This window comes from Pteropus alecto, unplaced genomic scaffold (assembly GCF_000325575.1).
Source record: "Pteropus alecto unplaced genomic scaffold, ASM32557v1 scaffold61, whole genome shotgun sequence".
In the NCBI taxonomy this organism is placed as follows: domain Eukaryota; kingdom Metazoa; phylum Chordata; class Mammalia; order Chiroptera; family Pteropodidae; genus Pteropus; species Pteropus alecto.
Window position 1 is genome coordinate 1,732,065 of NW_006434835.1, and position 7,424 is coordinate 1,739,488.

A 7,424-nucleotide genomic window follows, 5' to 3' on the forward strand; every position below is an offset into this window, starting at 1 on the left:
CTAGCTGCAGACTCCAAGTGCTCGTCGGTGCCCCCATTTCACAGAGAAAGGAAACAAGCTTCGGGAAGGTTAAACGCTTCGTCCAGGGTCTACACTGCTCGTCACTGAAAAAAACCCAGATGGCAGGGTAGACATGCGGCGCTCCTCCAGGCTTTCCCTGCCCCCCGGGAGAGGTGAGGGGGGCTCACCCCCACGAGGCTCCGCACACCCGTCTTCCCATCCAGCTCTGCCTCGCCCGTGAACCATGACCTTGTGTCAGGAAGGCTGGACGCATTTCACAAGAGACGCTTGCATGTTCTCTAATAATTATATTTAGACCATACATTTTCTTTTCTAAGCCCCCTCTTGCAAAGGGGTCATCAGGCTGAAGCCCAGAGGCCGAGTCTGGCGCGTAGCACGTGGTGGTTGCTGTTGTGGCCTTTATAAGTAAAGTTTTATTGGAACACAGCCATGCTTGCTCATTCGCACATTATCTGGGGCCACGTTGGGGCTACGGCAGCAGGGCCGTTTGCTGGGAACAGACACCACGTGGACCATGGAGCCTGAGTGTTTACATCTGGCTCTTCGTGGGAAGCGTCGGCTGCACGTGGAGGTCACGCAGTTTCCCGGCTGCTTCGGGAGTTAAGATGAGTCCGCAAGCTCTTTCCCGACGGAACGAAGATGAAACGGACGCCGCTCAGGTGCTGGCTTCGCGTCATCACGCTCAGTGGTGGGCGGAGGGCCCGAGGGCGTAAGCCGTGCTTTTCCCCTGGGACTCAGAGAAGACGTAAACACAGGGAAACCGGATTTGGCCATTGAGGGTGGGTAGAGTCCTCAGAGCCCACACGGAGAGGTCACCCTTGGAGAGGGCAGCCAGAAAGGGGGCTGAGCGAGGCACCAGGTGGGCTGTGGCCCAGGAAGCCCGAAGCTCTGGGCAAGGCACGCTGCGATGTCCCGTGGGCCTGTGGGAGGAGGACGCGGGAGTGTGAAGGCCGCGTCCAGTGACTTCCATTCACCAGGACCCCCCCCCCGCCCCCTGTGCCAGGTGCGTCTTGGGCACATGGACTGCGTCCAGCAGCTCCGCGGGTGACCTCGCCGGCGCTGCAGGGGGCGCGGTTGCCTCCGTCTCTGAGTGCTAGTGGGGAGATCGTGGCCGTGGCTGGGACCCCGCCCCGGCGCCCTTGGCCGGGTCTCGAGCCGCCTGCGTCTGCCCCACACGTGGGTGGAGAAGGATGAGGGGCCCGCGCTGAGCCCCCCGCTGCCCGTTTAACTGTCAGACGGGACTGAGGCAGGCGCGAGTGACCGAGAGGCGCAAGAAACAGGGCAGCTTCCTTAAGCCCCGGTCTTAGGAGACCTGCATTTGAAGAGATGCTCAACCTAATTCTTGATCTCCTCGGTTAAGAAGCTTAGGTGTTCAATAAACGCAAAAAATCACTACGAACCGAATTCCCTGAGTCATCTCATTTTTGTGACAGAGGGAAAGACGCACTGAATGGGGCTCTTCCTTCCGGATGAGACGCCAACTAAAAATAGGGTGTGTTAATAATGCTTAAACTAATCTTCATTCCTGTGCACAGACTCCTAGCGTCAAAATCACCCAAACGGCATCGTGGCAGAGAGACCACGCTCGCTGCTGTGACTCGATTGCAGGGCGTCCCCAAGGTGGCGGCCGAAGTTCTGCCGTGGATAACCGTAGCTCCCAGCGGCAGACTCCCCTCCACGCCCGGGCTCGCACTGGGACTGGTAGGATGAGTTCCCTCCGGTCCGACCAGCATCGCACGGGACACAGACGCCTTCAGTGCCCGGACGACTGGGCGGTCACCGTTCACCATTAGATGCGGGCGCACGTCTGGGCGTGCCCGCGGTGAGGCCCGGGGCGGGCGAGGGGACGGAATGGGGGGCTTGGGAGCCGGGGAGAAACTCAGCGGCAGTGACATCATGTGACTCGTGAAAGGAAACTCGAATTTACAAAACGTGCGATGCAGTTGAATTTGGTGCTTGTTTCGGTTTAGGCCTCCTGTCATCGAAATTGGGACAAGGGACTCAGTTCACTGCCAGAGCCCTGAGCCCGGAGAGTACGTGCTCGGTGACTGTTGGTTGGATAATGAAATAAAGAAGCAAAGTAATTAAGAATGAATGGAGGGATTTTTTATTTGTCAACACCATCGCCTGTCATTGCTCTTAAAACCTGATCTGTAAGTACAATGAAAACGGCTAAATTTGTTAAGTAAAACAACAAACAAAAATCTATTTTGACACACAACTTTTCTCCAAGGCAAGCAACGCATAAACAATAAGACAAAACAAAACCCTGAACATCATGAAAAACGTGTCTGGCCCGCAGACCCGTAAGCGGCTCCTGGTGCGCGTGCACTTTATCCCACACTGTAAGGTCAGGAGGAAAAGGAAGCCGAGCCCGCTTGATCCAGCTGAACCCCTCACTCCTGCCGGCGCTTCTGGGGAATCTGCGTGCCGTGGACATGTACTCACGAGACCTTTTCTTCAGCAACATCACTGCGAATCTAGTTCCTCTGCACGGCACGGGCTAATCTAGGAGGAGTTGGGGCAGAACGTCATCACGTGGTCCCTGGAACCAGATGTTCTTCGTTTTGGGCTCAGTGAATGCTTATTGCCCAACAAATGCCGTCTCCAATTTCTCAAGAGAAGATAATCCTGTTAGTTTATCGCGAGCCATTCTTCTCAAATTCCCAGGAATCTGTGCGTCGGGAGTGGACGCCGTCTCGTGTGTTTGGGACGGTTGCCGACGCAACAGTGGGCACGTGCACAGTGTCTAACGTCAGTGCCCGCGATCAAGCTGACAGGCGGTGACCACCCGCCCTCAGAGGACTTAGATTCCGGCTTCGAGAGGGAGCATCGGGCCTTCGAGAGGATCCAGGGGTCGACCCTGGGTCAGAAGGAAAACGCCCTGGTGGCTCGTGGAGGGGCCTCAGACGTCCCAGCACGTCGCGCATCACGAGCGTCGGTGGCCGCTGGGACCGTCCGCTGTCCGGCGAGGGGAAGGGTATCAGGTAGACGACATTGGATGCGCCTCAAAGGAAGGGAAAGCCAAGCACACCGCTCATAGGCAAACTGCGTTTTTGACGGTGATAAGGCAGTGCGGGAGATCTAGATGCCATAGAGGTCTGGGGGCTTCCCGCAGAGGGGACCCTGGTGTGGGGGACATCGTCCCCGGGAACACACGCGAACGCGCTGACGCCCGTAATGAACGCCCGCGACGTCATCGTCGCTTGGTCGCCGCATCGGATTCTTTGCATCCCATTCCCCTTTGCGGTGCCTGGATTCAGAGGCCGCCTCGAGCTCCACCTGGCTGGGTCACAGGTGTCGGAAAGAAAAGAGCCATACTTAGCGAAACCTGTGAAAGGAAGAAGAAACGCAATCGAAGAAAATAATTTCTCCTCATAGACTTTATTTATGTAGGTGCCTATGAGTTTACAAACACAAACCCCACCAAAACCAAGTTGCTCAGGTAGCGTAGCTAGTCTGGAAGCTTTGGCTTCAAGTTGGAACCTTTCCTACTATTCTTAATGATTACGTGTGTGTGGGGGGTCATAACAGTCTTTCTGAAGTTTAATTAAATAAATTTCAGTCTTCTCAAGCGATGCATGTTTACCATTTCTTCCCAGGTGGCAGTGGGGAAAACGTTTGAAGAGATCAGTGTTTTAGACGGGATCCTGGCTGGGCTGAGACTCCGCGATTACGTGTGCAGAGGTTAACTCTCCATCCTTATCGACGCCCCAGGCCCCTACCTGGAGCTGAAGGAGGTATTTCCTTCTCCCATTTAAGCCGTCCTCTGTTTACCGCAGGGTTTCGGGCCAAGGTCAGGGTCTCTCTGCGTCTCGGATGGCCTCAGTGCAAACAAACCCACAGCTCTAGACGGTCTCCTCCCTTCCGAAGGCCGTTGTTTGCCTGCCGTCAGCCCGCTTCGGCCTCGTTAAATAGATCTAGACGGTCTCCTCCCTTCCGAAGGCCGTCATTTGCCTGCCTGCCGTCAGCCCGCTTCGGCCTCGTTAAATAGCACATTTCCTCTGGTTTTCTGGAAGAGTAAATAGAATGAAAGGAAAGACGATTTTCACCTGATGCGTTTGTTCATCGCAGCCACAGTGACGTCATGACAACAGATTGAGACAAATGAGCGAGATTCTTTCATTAGAAACTCGGCAGTTCTGGGCACTGATGCCACGGAGCCCTGTGCCATGCAGAGAACGAGACCGGAACAGCCCCGCATCCGCACGCCTGCCCTCAAGCCCCTGCCTGCGCCCTCCCCGCAACTCACGCGCACCCTCTGACCTCTAGTGACCTCAGGGCCTAAGACGATACCTCCCTCCCAGAACTGTCCTACATGTCAAACAGAGGACCGATTTCTGTGACCTGCAAGTCAACATGATAAACCGCTCAAGAACTAAGGTACTGATCTGGATAATGCAGGTCGGACGTTCCTGGTTAAAGAAATACCTGTAGAGATTTGGCAACTGAGATAACTCGGTACCTTTTCCCCCCTAGTGTAATTTATATTTCCTTTTATGAGCTACTCTATAAAACAAAACAACAAAACAAAAACCACTTCTCAAGGTGATATTAGAATTATATCAGACAAAATGATTAATTCTGAAATAATTACCCGAAGCATTGAACTGACTGCTCTTCTCTCTAGAGAAAATGAAGGAGTTGAATGCAAGAGCTATTTCGTAAGCAAAACAGCTCCGTGCGTGTGTGCGTGCGTGTTTGTGCACGTGTGTGCACGTGTGTGCTTTGGAGGTGTGCATACACGCACGTGTGTACATGAGGACAGGAGAGAGCGGTTACAGAGACTGTGGTAGGGACGGACGCGCAGGCAGGTCAGGGGAACAGTGAGTTCCTGGAGGAGACGGCTGCCTCTGGGTTTGGGGCGGGTGTGAAGTAGTAGACTTTTAGGGTGTCTAAGAGAGTTTCAGGGAAATTTAATCTGACATTAACTCTGCACGCTCTGGACCCTCATCCACGAGACTCGTATCTCGGCAGAAACGTGGCACAGTGAAAGTGGGTGAATTAAACGATTATAAAAGTGTGATCCAGGCGCGGGAGGCAGGTGGGGCGCTGTGATTCCCCGGGGCGATAACTCCTGACCGGACGCTGTGACTCCCCGGGGCGATGGACGCTGTGACTCCCCGGGGCGATAACTCCTTGCCTCTCCCAGACCTTGAGGGCGGAGAGGCTCCCAGCGCCCAGAATTAGAGCCTGGGGGCAGCACCTGGCAGAGCTGGGCACTTGGGGAGGAGTGAGCCGGCCCCCAGGGACCCCACCAAGGAAGAGCAGGGGAGGAAATACTAGGGTCCATTCTTCTTCCCCCTCCTCCCTCCCCTCCGACAGGCAAACATGGCCAGAAGCCGAGACGAGGGACCCGTCCCGCTGGCCTCCTCCAGCAGCCGGCGGCCGGGAGGAGCGTGCGGAGGTCTGAAGGGTCCGCCCGCAGCCGCCAGAGCGGGGGGACGCGGTGCTGCCCCGTTCGGCGGGAGGGGCACGGCTTGGACGAGAGACCCTCGGAGCTGCGGACGCCGGGCCTGTGCTGCGCGGGGGTTACTGACCGCGCCACGCCTGACCTCCGTGCTGGCCCGCTGCGGTGACGTTTACGGAGCGGGCCGTCCGCGAGGGTTAGACATAGCGTGGCTGGGGCCCTGGGTGAGGGGGCCAGGGTGCGACGCCGTCCATGTCGTCGGCAGTCGTGATGAGGGCCTTCGAAGCCCGGCCCTCGGGAATGCGCCTGGCGTCCTACGAGCTCTACGTGCAGGTTCACCCCCGAGGAGGGGGTCTCAGTCACACGCCGTAACCCCTTGAATTCAGGAACTCGACGAGGCGGCGGGGGCAGAGTACAAGGGCCGATAACAGCGAACCTCAAGAACTTCTGAAATTCCCGTTTTCAAAACCTCGCGTAGCAGTAAAAAGGTGCCTGTCGCTCTCAGGGGAAAAGTCCCCGCGTTCCCCAGGCTATCGCAGACTTCCGCCGGGTGACGACGCCTTTGTTTGGTCACTGCTGCGTCCCCCGTGCCCAGGACAGCGTCTAGAACGTAGGAAAGATCCCCCAAGTAAGAGTTTATCGAGTGACTATGACAGGCACGGCTGGGCCACCGGTCACTCCGCACATCATCCCGCCGACTGGACCACTTACGAAGCCGCCAGCATCCCGCATCACCGCGTGGCCCCCGGGGAGGAGGGCGCCGTGTGCGGGGGCATCGGAGGCCCACGAGGGTCGCCACTGGTCTCCCAGGTCTTGATGCGATTTCAGCCACTTCTACCCTTGATATCCTCACTGCGGAAATACGAAAACACACCCGGGTTGGTGTCGGAGAACCGCAGACTTCTGGGGGGGAAACGGTGTCCCGAGTTCATGGCGGCCGCCCGGCCGCGCCTCCTTGTGTGTTGGGTCTCCTCTCAGCGGTCTGCCTGTCTGGTCAGGAATTTCCCGGGAAAGCCATCGACATCTCGGTTTAGTCCAAAGTCCTCCTCTTCAGTCCCACAGACACCTGAATCCGCGTCAGCCCAGGAGGGGTCGGGGACTGGCCCGCAGCCACGCAGGTGTTCGAGGGCAGCGCCTGGGCCGGAGGCAGACACTCCTGCGTCCAGCTCTCCTGTCCCCCGGCCACTGCTCGAGGCCAGGTCCAGCGACCAAAGGAGGCGCCACCAGAACGCGTCCCAGCCCGGCCTCCTGCCCCGAGCTCCCAGCCGCCTCCAGGGGCAGCCATGACGATCACTATTGAAAGGCAAACTATCTCGAGCCCCGAGCCCGCTCACGCTTCTTTGCATAACAATTTGCCTGTCTGCCGAATACATTAGCATTCATTGTGAGATGCCTTCAAAGATACCCCGCATCATACATACCTTGCGATTCATTTTGGAGCCACAGTCATTATGTAACCACTTTAGGAATGCTGAATTTCATTTCCTCTGTATATTAGCAACCTTTTACGGACTATCGACTCTACCGAGTCCATATTGAAAATGTCATTAGCTCTATTTAATAGACGAAAAACTGGCTCAGCGGGTTTAAGTCTGCAGACGACGATCCCGCAGCAAGAAAAACAGAAGGCGGATCGGGTTTGGGTCCCAGCCTGTCTGGCTCGCAGTGCAGGATAATCTCCGCTGTATAATAACAGCCGTCTCCCCGTCACCGATGTCGGAGAGTTAAAGTGACTGTTTGAAAAAAGACGTTTCGACACTCTAGGTTTTCGTCCTGACGTAAAAGTGTGATTCTGGATCGACGGAATCCACTTTTCAACTTTCTCTGCTGGTCGAAATGACAAAGACAGGCCAACGCCTTCCTCTTTCTTTGCGATGTTTGGTTTGGTGGCAGCGAGGGTTGGTGGGCAGGTTTCAGGAGGCTGAAGTCAATCAAGTGCCTTCCAAAGCCGAGTGAGACTTTTCTTGTGAAATGAGCAGCGCTTAGCACAGAG